Genomic DNA, 19,527 nt, shown 5'->3' on the forward strand with positions numbered 1-19,527 from the left:
TTCCAACTTCTCAGAAACCATGCAAACAAGAAGAGAGTGGAGTAAAATCTTTAAAGTGTTGAGAGAAAAAAAACCCACCAACCTAGAATTCTGTACCCTTTGAAATTATCCTTCAAAAGTCAAAGAAAAATAAAGACTTTCTCAGACAAACAAAAATTGGATTTTGTTGCCAGTAGATCTGCCCTGCCAGAAATGTTTAAAAGAGCTCTTTAGACAGAAGGAAAGTAACATAGGTCAGAAATTCAAATCTACATAAGGAAGAGTACCAAAGGATAAACAAATGAAGGTAAAAGGAAAACTTGTATTTGTCTCATACCTAATTGATCTAACAGATAACAGTTTATTTAAAATAATAAATAGCAACAATGTATTTGATTATATATCCTTTGTTAATATACATAGTGTGTATATATACATATATGCTTATATATAAGTGAAATGAATGACAGCAATGATACAAGTGACAGGAGAGAAGAATTAGGATTATTTTGTTATTATAAAATACTCACACAACCTGTAGAAAGGTACAGTGTTACTTGAAAGTGGACCTGGATTAGTTTTAAATGTATATTGTAAACTCTAACGCAACCACAAAAAAAAAAGTTAAAAAAAAAATGGAAGTATAACTGATAAGCCAAGAAAGGAGAGAAAATGGAATCATATAAAATGCTCAATTAAAACCACAAAAGGGGCCAGGAATGGTGGTTCACTCCTGTAATCCCAGCACTTTAGAAGGTGGAAGCAGGAGGATCACTTGATCCCAGGGGTTTGAGGCCAGCCTGAGCATCACAGTGAGCCCTCGTCTCTACAAATAATTTAAGCCAGGCATGGTGGTGCATGCCTGTGGTCCCAGCTACTTGAGAGGCTGAGGTGGGACGACTGCTTGAGCCCAGGTGGTTGAGGCTGCAGTGTGCCATGATCGCGCCACTGCACTCCAGCCTGGGTGACAGAGTGAGACCTCCATCTCAAAAAAAAACAGAAACCCATGGAAGGGCCATGCACAGTGGCTCACGCCTGTAAGCCCAGCACTTTGGGAAGCCAAGGTGGGAGGATCGTTTAAACCCAGGAGTTCAAGACCAGCCTTGGCAACATAACGAGACCCTGTCTCTATTAAAACACACACATGCACACACACACACACAAAAGACAGAAAAAGAGTGGAAAAAAGGTACAAAGAACAAAGGCAACAAATAGAGAACAGTAACAAATAAGGTAGACATTAACTACACCAATAACCACTTTGAATGTCAGTGGTCTAAATGCACCAATTAAAAGATTGTCAGAGGTTCAAAAAACAAGACCCAATTGTACGTTTTCCATAAGAAACCTACTTTAAATATAAAGACAAGTATAGATTAAAAGTAAGTAGATGTAGACAAATATACCATGCTAATACTAATCAAAAGATTTGGTTGCTTACATGCTTGTGAAACAATCTACAATGAATTTTATATATATATATATGTAGTTTAAAAACAACAACAAATGTATCCATTTGAAACATCTCAAAAAAAAAAAGACACATGCCACACACCTTACATGAGAATAAACTCAAAATGGATACAAGATGGAAATGTTAAAATGTTTTTTTTTTAAAAAGGAAACCATATAAGTACTAGAAGAAAACATGAGTGAATTTCTATAAGCCTGGATAGAGAAATACTTTCACTATGTCTCAAAATCAAGATGTAATATTGATAGACTATATTCAAAAAAAAAAAGGCATACTGAAAAACAACATAAACAAAGTTATACATTAAGAAAATGGGAAAAACTACTTGCAATATAAGACACTGGTAAAGGAAAGACAAAAAGACTTCTACTTTCCAGTCAAGCATGTCAGGAGCCTGGAAGCTGTCACTTCTATATAGCCCCACAACATAAAAAAACAAACAAACTGAAAATCAACTCTTCTTAGATTCCTCAGAGAATTGAGGTCACAGGGCAAATCACTACCCCCAAAACTGGAGTGAAAGGCAGACAAAGAGAATCACAACTTACAGGAGAAGCAGTCCAGGAACCAGTATGCTCCACAGTACCAGAGTAAGAAAGCCTAAATTGTAATTGACCAGTTACTAGAGGTTGGATGTGGACAAGTCTGAGAGTTAAAAACTCCCAGGAAGATCAGTCTTGGGAGGCCGCACATTTTTGTGAGTTTTACCTCCAAGAGCCCTACCAGGTTCTCTCACAGTGCAGACTGGATAAAAATACCCTCCGGCAAAGAAGAGGAAAAGTAGCCACTTTGAAATACTTTCCCAAGCCTCTTAATAAGGCCTACCCTCAAGAGAAACTATTTTACTAGAAACTAAATGAACTGAGAGAAGTGAAATAACCAACTCCAGTACCCTGTAGACTTCCTTTCTCACCTAAAGGGGAAAAAATTGAGGAGCACTGGGGAGGGTAAAGCCAAAAAACACAATCACTAAAAGCCTGATTATAGGACTATAGAATACTTCCCATTCCTCCACACCTTACCACCATATCAGTAGGGCTCCCATATAATAACAGGGAAATACAACTGAAAGAACTATCCAACTCAGACCTCAGTTAGGAAGAAATCTCTAAAGAAACTACAAGACATCAGAGGAGATTTAAAAAACAAAAAAAGGTACAGAGAATATTTTAGCCTCTGACACCTATAGCTATAGCTGCGGTAAACAGTAAACAGAGCCAAACTCCTATCCAGATAAAGAGAAAACCTTTTACTAAAAAGGGCTATTTTATCTCAATTTCACATACCCAGTACATCATTTCCAGCTTTCAACAAAAAATTACAAGGTAGACCAAAAGACAAATCATTTTAAGAGACAGAACAAGCATCATAATCAAACTCAGAGCAGAGATAATGAAATGATCAGAACTGAAATTTAGAACAACTATGATTGATATGCTAAGGGTGTTACTGGAAGCAGAGAAATGAAAACTCTTAAGAAAAAATCAAAAGGAAACGCAAGAAATCAAAAACACTAATAGAAATGATGAATGCCTTTGATAGGCTCATCAACAGACTGATGATAGTCAAGGAAATAAGTTAACTTGAGAAAATGTCAGTAGAAAATTCCAAAACTGAAGTGGAAATAGAAGAATTGGGAAAAAAAGAAAAAGAACAGAATATCCAAAAACTGCGAGACAATTACAAAAAGTATTGAATTAGTCTGTTCCCTACTGCTATAAATATTTGAAACTGGGTAATTTATAAAGAAAAGAGATTTAATTGGCGCATGGTTCCACAGGCTTTACAGGAAGCATGACAGCTTTCGGGGAGGCCTCAGGAAACTTTAATTCATGGCAAAAGGTGAGGGGGAAGCTGGCATATTTTATATGGCCAGAGGAGAAGGAAGAGAGAGCAAGGGAAGGTGTTACACATTTTAAACAACTAGATCTCATGAGAACTCTTATCACGAGAACAGCACTAGAGGGATGGTGCTAAACCATTAGAAATTGTCCCCACAATTCAATCACCTCCTATCAGGCCCCACCTCCAAATTGGGGATTACAACTGAACACGAGATTTGGGTGGGGACACAGATCCAAACTGGATCAGACATAAATACACATAATGGGAATACCAAAAGAAAAAGAAAAAGAGAAAGGCATAGAAGAAATATTTGAAGCAACAGTGCAACAGTGTCTGAGAATTCCCAAAAATTAATGATAGACACCAAACCACAGATCTAGGAAACTCAGAGAACACTAAGCAGGATAGATACCAAAAAATCTACATGTAGGCATATCATAGTCACACTACAGAAAATCAAACACAAAGGAAAATATTGAAAGAAGCCAGAGGAAAAAACACCGTACCTATAGACAAAGCAACAATAACATCAGTCTTTTCAAATATCATGTAAATTAGGTAAAACTCACAGGAAGGGAGTGAAATAAAATAATAATGGGAGTGGAAATGTACCAACCTAGAATTCTGTATCCAGTGAAACTGTCCTTCTTAAGTGAGAAACAGACTTTCTCAAACAAAAGTTAAAAAATTTTATCACCAATAGACTTCCCTTATGACAACTGTTTTGTAAAAAATTATTCAAAAGAAGGAAAATTATATAGTCAGAAAGTCAGATCAACATAGCAAATCAAATCCAACAATGGTTAAAAAGAATTATACAACATGATCAAATTGGATTCTACGTACGCAAGGTTGGTTCGACATTTAAAAACCAATTACTGTAAAAACCAATTATTATAAAAATCATTGTAATCCATCATATCAACAGGCTAAAGAAGAAAAGCTATATGATTACATCATTAGATGGAGCAAAAGTATTTGACAAAATCCAATGCCATCCATGATAAAAACTCTCAGACAACTAGGAAAAAAGGGGGAACTTCCTCAACTTGATAAAGAACGTCTACCAAAAAACCTAAGGATAACGTTATACTTAACAGTGAAAAACTAGATGCCTTCCTGCCAAGGAATAAGGCAAGGATGTCTGCTCTCACCACTACTAGTCAAATCATTCTGGAAGTCCTAGCTAATGCAATAAGACAAGAAAAAGAAAAGGTATATAGGTTGGAAAGGAAGAAATAAAACTGTATTTGTTTGCGTGTGATAGGATTGTCTATGTAGAAAGTCCCAAAAAATCAACAAAACTCCTAAAATAAATAAGCAATCATAGCAAGATTGCAGGATACAAGGTTAATATATAAAAGTCAATTCCTTTTATACATCAGCAATGAACAATTGGAATTTACCGATTGGAATTGGAATTTAAAAACAGGAATACCATTTATATTAGCACCAAAAAAATGAAATACTTAGGTATAAATCCAATAAATATACACAAGATCTATGGGAAAAAAATTACAAAAATCCAAGAAGATCCAAATAAATTGAGAGATATCTGTACATGGATGGAAAGACTCAATATTACCAAGATGCAGTTCTTCCCAATTTGATCTATAGACTCAATGCAGTAACAATCAAACTTCCCACAAGTATCTTTCTCTCTGTCTTTCTATCTCTGTCTCTCTCTCTACCTGTCTCTCTCACTGTGTCTGTCTTCTGTCTTACTCTTTCTCTGCCTGCCTGTCTCTGTGTGTGTGTGTGTGTGTGTGTGTGTGTGTGTGTGTGTGTTTCTCTCTCTCTCTCTCTGTCTCTCTCTGTCTCTGTCTCTCTCTGTCCGTCTCTGTCTTTCTTTGTCTGTCTCTTTCTGTCCTCTGTCTCTGTCTCACTGTGTCTGTCTTCTGTCTTATTCTCTTTCTCTGCCTGTCTGTCTGTCTGTCAGTCTCTCTCTCTCCCTGTCTGTCTGTCTCTCTCTCTCCCTGTCTCACTGTGTCTGTCTTCTGTCTTATTCTCTTTCTCTGCCTGTCTGTCAGTCTCTCTCTCTCCGTCTGTCTCCCTCTCTCCCTGTCTCTCTCTCTCTCTCTGCCTGTCTCTCTGTCCGTCTCTCTGTCTCTCTCTCTGCCTGTCTCTCTCTCTGTCCGTCTCTCTGTCTCTCTCTCTGCCTGTCTCTGTCTCTCTCTCTCTCTCTCCGCCTGTCTCTCTCTCTCTGGGTCTGTCTTCTGTCTTACTGTCTTTCTCTGCCTGTCTGTCTGTCTCTCTCTGTCTGTCTCTCTCTCTCTGTGTCTGTCTTCTGTCTTACTGTCTTTCTCTGCCTGTCTGTCTGTCTCTCTCTCTCTGTCTGTCTCTCTCTCTCCCTGTCTGTCTCTCTCTCTCCCTGTCTGTCTCTGTCTCTCTCTCTGTCTCTCTCTCTGTCTCTGTCTGTGTCTCTCTCTTTCTGTCTGTTTCTGTCTCTCTCTGTCTTTTCTCTCTGTCTCTCCATCTGTCTCTGTCTCTGTGTGTGTGTGTGTCTGCCTTCTGTCTTACTCTCTTTCTCTGCCTGTCTGTCTGCCTGTCTGTCTCTCTCTCTCCGTCTCTGTTTCTCTCTCTCTTTTTCTCTCTGTCTCTGTCCATCTCTGTCTTTCTCTGTCTGTCTCTTTATCTGTCTGTCTCTCTCTTTCCTTCTCTCTTTGTGTATCTTTGTGTATCTTGTCTCTCTTTGTGTATCTCTATCTGTCTCTCTCTGTCCTCTCTTTGTGTATCTTTGTCTGTCTCTCTCTGTCTCCGTCTCTCTCTCTCTCTAAAAAAAAAGAAAAAGATGTTTAGAGCAGCTTTATTCATAATTGTCAAAACTTAGAAGCAACTAAGATGTCCTTCAACGGGTAAATGGATAAACTGTGGCACATCCAGACAATGGAATATTATTTACTGATGAAAAAGAAATAAGCTATCAAGCCACAAGACATGGAGGAAACTTCAGTGCATATTGATGACTGAAAGAAGCCAATCTAAAAAGTCTACCTAATGTATGATTCCAACAACATGACATTCTGGAAAAGGCAAAACTATGGTGACAGTAGAAAGATTAGTAGTTGCCAGAAATTCAGTGGGAGGGAAGAGGGGGAGTGAGGGAGAGATTTCAGAGGATTTTCAGAGCCATGAAAATATTCTGTATGATACTATAACGGTGGAATCATGTCATTATTAATGTAAGATATCAATAAGCGGGGGGAAATAGGGGCAGATGAGGGGTATATGAAAATTGTCTGTACTCTACTTAATTTTTCTGTAAATTCATAACTGCTCAAAACCATAAACTCTATTAATTGTTTTAAAGTTAAAGGAGAAAGACCAAAAACTAGATAGAACAGTAGTCAATCAATAACACAACTTTTATATGCACTAAGAAAACAAAGAATTTGTGTGACTCTCTCTATAGCAATATTTGCCTTATTACAGTGGTTTGGAACTAAGATCACAATATCTCTGTGGTATGTCTGTACATATTAAAAACTACCCCAAGATACCATTTCTCACCTCTCACTTTGGCAAAAACCTCAGGACAACAAATTTGGTACTCGAGGCTGTGGGGAAACAGGCACTCTCATATATTTCTGGTGGGAAGGTAAATTGGTAAAACCCTTATGGAGAGGAATTTGGCAATATCTAACAAGACTACATATGTGTTTACCTTTTGACACAGCAATTCCATTTCTAGGACTTTACCCCCAAACATAAAGGCTATTCATTAAAGTATTATATGTGCAAAATATTAGGAACAATCTAAATGACCACATATAAGAGAATAGTTGGATAAACTATAGTGTATCGCAAAGATAGTACTTTGTAGCTGTTGAGGAAAAAAAAAAAAAAAGAATAAGGACAAACTCTATGAACTGATATGGAATGATTTCCAGAATATATTAAGTGAAAAAGTAAAGTGAAAGTACTGATTGTATTGTCTTACGTCTTCTGCACAGGTAAAATAAATAAATTTTTTAGAAGTGCATATATCTGCACGTTCATGCAAAAAGAAACAAAGGAAGAAAATAACCAGACTAGACAAATGGTGCTAGAAGTAAATACTCACATACAAAAGAATAAAAGTAGACACCTTCCTTACACCATACACAAAAATTAACTCAAAACAGATTATAGACTTACTCTTACTATATGTAAGAGTTAAAATTATAAAACTCTTATAAAAAATAGAAGTAGTAAATCTTTGTGACTTTGGGTTACGCAAAGTCTAAGAAGACACAACACCAAAAGCACAAGTAACAAAATAAAAAATAGACATATTATTAATGTATTAATAGACACACTACATTTTATGAAAATTAAGCCCTTTTTTAAAAACACCACCAAGAAAGTAAATAGCTTACAACAGGAGAGAAACTATTTGCAAATCACATACCTGATAAGTGTCTTATATCCAAAATATATAAAGAATTCTTACAACACTAAAAGGAAACGATCCAATTAAAAATGGGCAAATGATTACAATACACATTTCTCCAAAAAGGACATGTAAATGGTCTATAAGCATATGAAAATATTGTGGCTCAACATGGTTCAGCAATTAGAGAAATGCAAGTCAAAAACCACAATGATATAACACTTTACATGTACTTAAATGGCTAAAATAAAAAAGACAATCAGATGTGTTGGTGAGGAAATGAAGAAACTGGAACCTTCATACATTGCTGGTGGGAATGTGAAATGATGCGGCCACTTTGGTAAACAGTTTGACAGTTCTTCAAAAAGTTAGTTACTACATGGTCCAGCATTCCACTTCCAGCTATATACCTGAGATAGAATAGGAATGGGACACAGCTCCTTCTTCATAATGTTTAAACCATGCCTTTTACTTAAAGAATTCCAGGAACTGGCCTTAGGAAATCTAAATATCAAACCAAGGTTGTGGAGTGTCCCACTTCAGGAAAGAATGCTTAACAATTAACTTATAGCCTTGTTGCCTCTGGCCAGACTACTAGGGTGTCCAATATTTAAGATAAATATCACAACCAGATATGCTGACCCTCATACCCTACCCTTCAGAGGCTTTTCCCAGCCCAGTCTGCATGTCTCACCCCTGATGTCAATCGTGCACTTTGTCTAACAAAAAATTCCCTACCAGCTGTTTCACAGACTCAGCTAAAGAGTCCTTGCACCTCTGCTGTCTCCCTTGCGCTCAAGTGCAAGCCCCAAAATAACAGCCTTGTCTGGGATATCTACTTGGCCCTATGTTAATTTTTATTATACAGGGAGGCAAAGAGCCTGTGATCTGTAACACACCCAAGACACAAATGTTCATAGCAGCATTATTCATAATAGTAGACCCAAATGTTCATCAACTGATGAATGGATAAAATGTAACATATCCATATAATAGATTATTCAGCAATAAAAAGGAATGAAGTATTGACATTTGTTACACATGGATGAACCTTGAAACCATAATGCTAAGTGAAAGAAGCCAGTCACAAAAGACCATATAGTATCTGGAATAGGCAAATCTAGAGAGAACAGAAATTAGATTAGTGGTTACCTGGGGGTTGAGTGGGGAGGGGAGTTCCAGAGGAATACGGAGTGACTGCTAACAGGTACGGGATTTTTTCACAAAAATGTTCCAAAATTAGATAGTGACTATGGTTGCACAACTCTAGAAATACATTAAAAACCACTGAATTGTACATTTTAAAAGGGCAAACTGTTTAGTACATGAGTTATACCTCAATAAATCTGTTTAAAAAAAAAAAAAAAGGAAGAAGAAGAAATCCAGAATAACAAAACTGGTTACATTCAGGAGTTGGGTGGAACAAGGTGGAAAGGACAGAGTTGGGAATAGGATAATCAGGATGGGGAAGACATAATTTTAAAAATAGTTCTTGTAGGCCGGGCGCAGTGGCTCACGCCTGTAATCCCAGCACTTTGGGAGGCCAAGGCGGGCGGATCACAAGGTCAGGAGTTTGAGACCAGCCTGACCAACATGGTGAAACCACGTGTCTACCAAAAATACAAAAATTAGTCGGGCGTGGTGGCATGTGCCTGTAATTCCAGCTACTCAGGAGGCTGAGGCAGGAGAATTGCTTGAACCCGGGAGGTGGAAGTCGCAGTGAGCCGAGATCGCACCACTGCACTCCAGCCTGGGCGACAGAGCAAGACTCCATCTCGAAAAAAAAAAAATAGTTCTCACATGGGGAACAACATTAACATTTAATTAATTAATTAATTCAACAGGATGGGAGGATTTTATAGTGTGAAATATAAATAAAAACAAATGAATCTATCTATGCTTCAAATAAAAAACAAAACCAGGCTGGTAGTGAGTTATCTCAATCGATTGTTCACAGTCAGTAACAGATTGAACTCCTAGTTCTATTCTTTCCCCCTTTCTCAATAGTGCACTTAACAAGTCTAAAATAAAAAATAAAAACAAAACCATACTGAATACTAACACTAATGGGTAAGAGTTTGATTAGGAATAGGATAAGAGAGAGGGCAAGATGGCCGACTAGAGCAGCCAGATAGAACAGATGCCACGAAGGGATTGAAATGACTGGCACATGCCTAACAGATCTTCAGAGGAAAAGTACTGAGAGCAGAAAGAGGGAAGACACAGAAGCTGGGATGAAGGTGGAGGAAGCTGGAAACCCAGCACGGGGCTACCTACCGCACACCGGTAATCATTCCAGGCCTCCAAGGATTCCAGGAGACTGGGTGAGTTGAACTGGCAAGGAGAAACCCACCCACTCTCATCACTGACCTCTGGAATCCTGGCAAGAGGAGACTCCTCCACCACAATGGACACTCGAGTTGGCAGGGAGAGCTGCTTAGAGAAGTGGTAGGGGCAGTAAGCCAGCTGATGCGGAGCTCAGAGGGTTTGGTGAAGGAGCATCTGCAATAGGGCACAGCCAGGGTTGCCCATCCCCCTAGGCTTGACTTGCTCCCATAGGAGATTTTAGCCCTAGAGGTACTGTTGGACCTCAACTCTGCAGGGCAGTCTTGCCCATCAGACAAGGCCAGTCCAACCCCTGTGTCCCTTGGTCTGCTGGCCTCTCCCTGGGTCCTAGCCTGGCCACATCTGCTTGCACAGAAGCCTTGAGCGCCCTAGGGGCCCACAACTTAGCTCCTATGCTAGCAACAGTGCTTGACTGGTGGAGAGCTCCAGCAGGGCAGCTCTCATAGCCACGCACCAGCCTACCTGCTTCCTCCCCACACTGTAGCTCCCACACACCACCTCCAATCATGACAACCCCCCACATCGCTTTGCTGGCAGTGTGTGCATGGGCAAGTTTTGGCTTCCTTGCTCCATCAGCTGCCCATGTGCATGCACCCTACCCAGCCACTGCTGCCTCCAGAGTGCAGTCCATCCCCCATCCTCCACCAACCACATTTCAATGGGAGCCTCGGCAGGCACAGAGCCATCCAACTCCACCCCCACCAGCACCCTGCCTTTGTACCAACACTGCTGTGGGAGTGAAACCAGGCAGAAAACAGTAGACTCCCTGCTGCCCTGAGTAACCACCCCTGATGGCAGTGCACACAGTGCACACAGACTTGTGCCTCCAGTGCCCCACCCCTGTGCCAACACCACCACCAGCATGACGGCATGCACAGTTGCCAGCAGGGGGCCCCCGCATCCCCACGAATGGGTTGCCTCTGCCACTGAGGTGAACACTGGCTTGGAGGCAGGCACCCTGGGACCCACTAGCACACTGCCGCAACCAATGAGCATACACTCCACCACACTGCCACAGCCGCTGCTGCTGGCATATGCAAATGAGGCACATGCAAATAAGGCACAAGCAAATGAGGATGGATATCACTGTCACCACACTACAAAACACTTTGGCCAACACCACCCAGCACCTTGGAGCGCCCCCACCGCCACAGCACAGTGGATTCCTATCCCCGAGGAGCCAGAGAACAAAGTCAGGGCTGATAAAAGTCCTCCAGAGTTAGAGCACACAGTCCAGGAGTTGGGAGCTGAGCACTGGCCCCCTAAAATCTTCCAGAAATGAAGTCAGTTGGCTGAATCCACCTTACACCACAATCAAGTCCTCTAGGTCAGCAGTCCCCAATCTTTATGGCACCAGGAACCAATTTCATGGAAGACAATTTTTCTACACAAGTTGAGAGAAGGCATTAGATTCTCATAAGGAGCATACAAGTTACATCCCTTGCATGAGCAGTTCACAATAGCATTTGTGCTCCTGTGAGAATCTAATGCCGCCACTGATCTGACAGGAGGCGGATTTCAGGTAGTAATGCTCACTCGCCTGCAGCCCAGTTCCCAACAGGCCATAGACTGGTACTAGTCCATGGCCCAGGGGTTGGGGACCCCTCCTCTAGGCCATCAAATAGGATAAAAGAAAAAAAAAAACTATCCAAAGGTGAGCAACTTCAAAGATTGAAGAAACATCAGCCCATAAAGATGAAAAAGGACCAACAAAAGAACTCTGACAATTCAAAAAGCCAAAGTGCCTTCCTTCCTCCAAACAACTGCAACACCTCCCCTGCAAGCTTTCTGAATTAAGCCAAGATGGCTGAAGTGACAGAAATAGAATTCAGTATATGGACAGGAACAAGAATCACTGAGATGCACTAAATCACTGAGATGTACTTGGATGGGTACACTAAAACCCAATCCAAGGAAGCTAAGAATCACAATAAAACAATGCAGGAGCTGACAAGACAAAATAACCAGTATAGAGAAGAATGTAACCAATCTGACAGAATTGGTTACACACTACAAGAATTTCATAATGCAATCACAAGAACTAACAGCAGAAGAGACCAAGTGGAGGAAAGAATTTCAGAGCTTGAAGACTGCTTTCTGAAATAAGACAGTCAGACAAGAATAGACAAAAAAGAATGAAAAGGAACAAATAAAACCTCTGAGAAATATGGGATTATGTAAAGAGACCAAATCTATGACTCACTGGTATCCCTGAAAGAGATGGGGAGAGTGTAAGCAACTCGGAAAACATATTACAGGATACCATCCATGAGAACTTCCCCAACCTAGCTAGAGAGGCCAACATTCAAATTCAGGAAATGCAAAGAACCCTAGTAAGATACTTCACAAGAAGATCATCCTCAAGACACATAATAATCAGATTCCCCAAGGTTGAAATGAAAGAAAAAATGCTAGAGAGAAAGGTCAGGTCATCTACAAAGAGAAGCCCATCAGACTAACAGTGGACCTCTCAGCAGAAGAAACCTTAAAAGCCAGAAGAGACTGGGAGCCTATATTCAACATTCTTAAAGAAAAGAAATTCCAACCCAGAATTTCATGTCTCACCAAACTAAGCTTCATAAGCGAAGGAGAAATAAAATCCTTTCCACATAAGGAAATGCTGAGGGAATTAATTATCACCAGATCTGCCTTACAAGAGCTCCTAAAGGAAACACTATATATGGAAAGGAAAGACTGTTTCCAGCCACTACAAAAACACACTTAAGTACACAGGCCAGTGACACTATAAAGCAACCACACAAGTCTGCATAATAACCAGCTAACATCACGATGACAGGATCAAATCCAAACATATCAATATTAACCTTAAATGTAAATGGGCTAAACACCCCAATTAAAAGGCAGAGTGGAAAGCCGCATAAAGAACCAAGACTTATTGGTATGCTGTCTTCAAGAGACCCACCTCACATGCAATGACACCCATAGGCTCAAAATAAAGGGATGGAGAAAAACCTACAAGGCTAATAGAAAACAGAAAAAAAATCAAAAGTTGCAATCCTAATTTCAGACAAAATAGACTTTAAATCACAAAGATTAAAAAAGACAAAGAAGGGCATTACATAATGGTAAAGGGTTCAACAAGAAGACCTAATTATCCTAAATATATGTGCATCCAAGACAGGAGCACCCCAATTCATAAAGCAATTTCTTTGAGACCTTCAAAGAGACTTGTGGAAGACTTCAACACCTCACTGACAGTATTAGATCACTAAGGCAGAAACTTAACAAAGATATTGAGGACCTGAACCCAGCACTGGATCAAATGGACCTCATAGACATCTACAGAACTCTCCATCCAAAAACAACAGAATATACATTCTTCTCATCACCACTTGGCACATACTCTAAAATCAACCACATAATTGGACATAAAATACCTCAGCCAAGGAGCAAAAGAACTGAAATCATAACAACAGCTCTCTTGAACCACAGCACAATCAATATGATGTGACTCCTGATGCAGAGAATACACAGCTTCACTTTGGTATTACTGCAAAGTATTCATAACCTGAACCTAATCATGAGTAAATATCAGACAAACACAAATTGAGGAACACTCTTCAAAAGTGTCAAGGTGAATTGACACTTAAGAAGTGTCAAGTGTCAAAACAAAGACTGAGGAATTCTACCAGATTAAAGGAGATTAAAGAGGTGTGACAACTAAATGTAACATATGGTCCTGGATTAGATCCTGGTCTAGGGAGGAAAAAATTCTTCTTTTGGTATCAATGGAATTCTTGGGATAATTGGAGAAATCTGAATTAGGCTTATAGATTAAGTAATAGCATTACATACAAATGTAAATTTCCTGATTTTGACAAATTAAACTGTGGTTATGTTTAAAAAAAAAATCCCTATTTTTGGCAGGGCATGGTGGCTCACGCCTGTAATCCCACCATTTTGGGAGGCCGAGGCAGGTGGATCACGAGATCGAGACCAACCTGGCCAACACAGTAAAACCCCATCTCTACTAAAAATACAAAAAATTAGCCTGGTTTGGTGGTATGCACCTGTAGTTCCAGCTACTCGGGAGGCCGAGGCAGGAGAATCGCCTGAACCCAGGAGGCAGAGGTTGCAGTGAGCCAAGATCACACGCCACTGCACTCCAGCATGGGCAATAGAGTGAGACTCTGTCTCAAAAAAAAAAAAAAAATTCCTATTTTTAAGAAATACATACTCTAGTGTTTATGGGTAAAGGGGCACTATGGTACAACTTACTCTTAAATGTTAAGAAAAAAATTACATACAAAATTGCTTAAGAGAGATTGATAAAGCAAATATGGTAAAATGTTGCCACTTGTGGAATTGATGGGAAATGTATATGTGAATTATTTGTATTGTGTTTGCAACTTTTCTATAAGTCTGAAATTATTTCAAAATATTCTTTTTAAAAATAGGGTTATTTTTAAAAAACAATGTACCTCCTTGTCAGAACCTCTGTACAAAAGGCAGTAATGATATCAAAAGGTTATTTTATAAATAACCATTAAGTACACACTGATATGAATAAATAACTGAATAAATAAATGAGGAATAAAGGACAAATCTTGCTTACAGAAAAATTCCAAAAATAAATGTAGAAGGAATAAAGGAAACAGAAAATTATCATTAGGACACAGTAGTGATCGCTACAAGCAAAATCTACTGATGAATTTTTAAATTGGTGACCAAAACTTTAAAGAAAAATAGGACAGTTACATAACTTCAAAGCATCTTCCCCCCAGTATTTATTAGTTCTGTGGTAGTTGTAACATATGTTCAAATTCTTTGATACTTCTCCTTCCAGGAGATGAAACTTAATTCTCCTCCCTGAGAAATTAGATTTAGAAACTGGTTTCTAATGCATAAAATATGAAAGGGTAAAATAGTAACTTTACAGTGGAGAAACTCCATAGACTAAGTGATCAAGGTGAATATTACCAGTGATAAGTCATGTTGATATCATGTGGTATATCATATTATGTGACAGGGGCTAGAGGCACTTTACCTCTGTGGTATCTTATCAAAACTCCATCACCTCAGTCTAATGACTAAAAAAACATCAAACAAACCCAATTTGAGGGACACTCTACAAAATAACCTAACCAGCACTTGGCAAACCTAACAAGGTCATGAAAAACAAAAACAAAAAAAGACTAAAAACTATTACAGATTAGAGGAGATATGACAACTAAATGCAATGTGGTAACCTGGACTACATCCTTGGACAGAAAAAGGATATTAGTGAGAAAACTGGTAAAATCTAATAAAGTCTGTAGCTTGCCTAATAATATTAATCTTAGTTTTGATAAACAACAATGGTAAATTTATTTATTCAAATTTTACCCAAAAAAACTGGGTGATGTGATATGTAAGAACTCTCTATATCAAGCTTGTCCAAACTGCAGCCCAACACAAAATCACAAACTTTCTTAAAGCATTATGAGATTTATGCAGGAACTTTTTTTTAAAGCTCATCAACTGTCATTAGTGTTAGTGTATTTTACATGGCCCAAGACAATTCTTCTTCCAGTGTGACCCAGGGAAACCAAAAGATTGGACACCCCTGCTCTGTACTATCTTTGCAACTCTTCTGTAAGCCTAAAATTAATTCCATAAAAAGTTTCAAAATAAATGAATTAACCAATTTTTAAAAGTAATTTTGCAAATTAGAGTACTCTTCAAATTAAAGCTGAACCATTAAACTTGATATCTAGACCCACTTATTGCACGAATAAATCCAGTTTCAATTAAGTTACTTTGAGATAGGGTTTTACTATACAGCTTTCTGCATTTAATGATTTTGGAGAGGGAAAGAGAAGAATAAAAGATAAAATTTGAGAGAAACTATTTGCATGTAGTAAAAACAAGATTTCAGAATCTTAAGGGAAATGGTTGGAAGAAGACTAGTAAAACAGAATAAGGACATATTTAAAGGAAGGCTAATTTTAGAAGGACAACTATGGCAGTAATACAGGCAAACGGGAGACCAGAGGGGCCAGGAAAGCATTAAGTGCCATCACAAAAGCCTACACTAGAGGTTCCCAAACTTTCTGGGTTTACAAGGCCCTTAATGTGTAATTTTTTTCAGACTCCCTCACCCCCAAGCCAAAAGAAATACCTAACCATTTTGTTTATTAAGTAGTCAGGTCCAAACAACTTAAGAAGGATGTATGTCCTAAAAACTTAGCACCTGTTTTAGACACTTGACAATCTAATTCTCAAACTTGAGAATTAGATTGGACACTGCCTCCCTAGTTTCCTGTTCCACACAGATTTTCATGTGATGTCTGCTTTTTGTCATAGCAACTGCCAAAACCCCAGCTTTGCAAAAATGTGGTATCATTGAAAAGAATGTAGCAATCTAATTTTGAAACTGAACTACCTCAAGCTAGTACAGTCTTCCATTAGTATCAGTGGAGGATTGGTTCCAGGACCTCCTGAGGATACCAAAATCTGAGGATGCTCAAGTCCCTGACATAAAATGGCATAGTATTTGCATATAACCTATGGACATCCTCCTGTATACTTTAAAGTCATCTCTAAATTACTTATAATATCTAATACAATGTAAATGCTATGTAAATAGTTATACTGTATTTTTTAGAGAATAATGACCAAAACAAATCTGTACATGTTTGATACAATTTTGTTTTTCAAATATTTTCAATCCACAGTTGGTTGAATCCATAGATGCAGAACCCATAGATACAGAGAGGACCAACTATACTTTGTGTGGTTTCCAACAGATGCTGCTATGTTTCCTTCAAAATTGTTAAACATCTCTTGCTCCCTTGTGAGTTCTCTGCAGTGCCCCTGGGCTCCTTGGCACAGTTTGTGAATCATGGCCCTTGGCAAAAGACAGCAAAGGATGGAAACAAGGCAATGGAATAGAAAAATCAACGTGAGAATTAAGACATGCTTCAGAGAAAAAAAATGAGCAGATCTACTAGTGATGTTGTCTAGAATTACAATTATAATGCAAGTACTTAAGAAGTTTCAAAACTTTTCTTAAAAAAAACATTATTCTGGTCGGCACAGTGGCTCATGCCTGCAATCCTAGCACTTTGGGAGGCCAAAGCAGGTGGATCACTTCAGCCCCGTGTTCAAGACCAGCCTGGGCAACATGGCAAAACTTTGCCTCTACAAAAAATACAAAAAATTAGCTGGGCATGGTGACACACATCTGTAGTACCAGCTACTCAGGAGGCTGAGATGAGGGACATCACTTGAGCCCAGGAACCAAGACTGCACCACTACACTCCAGCCTGGGTGATGGGAGTGAGACCCTAGCTCAAAAAAAAAAAAAAAAAAAATTCTACCTCAACAGTCAGAATAGCTATCTCTCAACACTCTTTGCTTATATGGAAGAGAACAAACCAGTCTGTCTTTAAATGAACCAATGAACCTGTTTAAATATTTGTTAATTTTGGCAGCTAAAATGGCATAGCTAAAACACATTGCTCTCACTTTTAATCAGAAAGAAAATCACAAAACAGCTGAACCACTGTAAGAAAATTCAACTCAAAATTTCAAGTCAATAAACACTTTCTGGAGTACCAATAGAACTGTCATCCAGCACCTGCTAAAGCTTTGTTTCAGACGGATTCTTAAGAAAGAATCAAATATGGTAGTTCTAAGACCTAATTTGATACTCTTCAGCAATTGGGTAACTTCTAAAATGACAGATTTGCCATCACTATCACAGACCTACAGAATCAGGACCTCCTAGGGGATATGGAAATCTCCATATTTGCAAAGCACCCCAGCAATTCTAAAGATAGTCAGTTTGGGAAGCACTGGCTAAATCAGCACTGTCCTGTAAAACTTTTTGTGGTGATGAACATGTTCCATATTTGCACTATCCAAGATGGTGGTCGCTAGCCACATGTGGCTAGTGAGCATTTGAAATGTGGCTACTGTAACTGAAGAACTGAATTTTACATTTAATTTAAATTGATTTAAATTTAGATGTAAATAACACATATAGTTAGTTCCCTCTGTACTAGACAGCACAAAACTAAATGATTTATGTAAAATTTCCATTCTTCTAAATTTCCCAAGTGGTACTCTTGGTTTAAATTACATGATCAGAAAACTAGGTTTCTCAGCCATATTCTCTCATAAAAAGTCTTCATGAATGGTCGACATAAACATTATCTTATTTAACAGTGGTTCTGAGTCTTTTGTAGTTGGAGATTTTATCTAATGTCATATTTTATTTTCATAATAAAAATCCTCTTTGGATTAAGGTCTAAGAAAAGTCTGCAAACAAATTTATATACTTTCTTTAGCCAGGAGGACTATTAAAGAGCCAATGTGCATCCCTTTTTGCCTTGGCCGCCAATAAACTCAGAACAAAATCCAGTCTCCAATAGCAGCAACTAACTCCTCTCAAGTGCCTAGTAATATGTGCTCTCTCTGCTCCTGTAAGACCATCATTCTATTTATATCCCTAAATTAGTCAACATGGTATTATTTTAAATTCTTAGGCTGACAAACTCTTTCGGACATAAGCAGGTTATCAAATTTTAAAGTGTTTGTTATAATTAAAGTTAAATTTTATAGGTTTTTAAAAAAAAAAAACTTTATTAAAACTATTTTCGAAATAACAATACCCGGATTAATAAAACCAGAAAAATTTTTAATAAACCAAACTTACTAAAGAAAATCAGCAGGTACCTTTTAGCAAAGCTGCCTAAAAATATCAGTATAACAGTGATACATAAGACAAATACCAGGTACAATGACATCCTGCAGTAATTTCACTGCCTCTGTTTCAAACTCAGTTCCACTCCTTTTAACAAATATGCAAAAGTCCTCATGTAGAATATGAACATCCCTATTGAGTATTCAAAATGCTTTGTGCAATTTTTCCTGAACTATTTTTATATCATGCAGTGAACAAGTTCAGTGGCTCTTTTGTTGAAATTTCCTAAAAAATCAGAACAAACACATTTGATGCATCAATAGCACATTTCTAGAAATGCCTAATTTTAAGTTCCCTGGGCATTTTAATTGCAAAACTCATTTGAAACTAAACTAAATCATAAGAACAGAACCTCCTCACATAATCCTTTAAAATTTCATTTTAGAAATCAACTTTTAAAGTATGTAAATCAAGATTTGATAACAAAATAATGTATGAAAACTACACACTACGAAAAGATCCTAGGTTCATTTCTTTAAAATCATGACAGGAAAAAAATTTTTAAGTAAAAACTGGCCCTGGGCATGGTCCTTACACCTGTAATCCCAGCACTTTTGAGGGGCCAAGGCAGAGGGTCGCTTGAGGCCAGAAGTTCAAGACCAGCCTGGACAACACAGTGAGACCCCTGTTGCTACAAAAGATAATGAGAAAAGAAATGAACAGTCGTCACATAGAGAAACATCATAAATTGTAGCAGGTGGCAGACACTTTAGCAGCCAGAGTTGGCAGCCAGGAACGCAAAAAGCACTGGGAAACAACTCCTTGCTGCCAGGGGAGCAAAGGGCCTCAGGAAGAGGAAAG

At 38.5% G+C, this 19,527-nt stretch overlaps 1 protein-coding gene across 48 annotated transcripts in view; it reads right to left on the bottom strand.

Annotated features, from left to right (window-relative positions):
- The window catches only part of EHBP1 (EH domain binding protein 1), a 364,085-nt gene that overhangs the window by 301,570 nt on the left and 42,988 nt on the right, over positions 1 to 19,527 (bottom strand). The window lies entirely within an intron of this gene.

The sequence above is a fragment of the Pan troglodytes genome, chromosome 12 (genome assembly GCF_028858775.2).
Source record: "Pan troglodytes isolate AG18354 chromosome 12, NHGRI_mPanTro3-v2.0_pri, whole genome shotgun sequence".
In the NCBI taxonomy this organism is placed as follows: Eukaryota; Metazoa; Chordata; class Mammalia; order Primates; family Hominidae; genus Pan; species Pan troglodytes.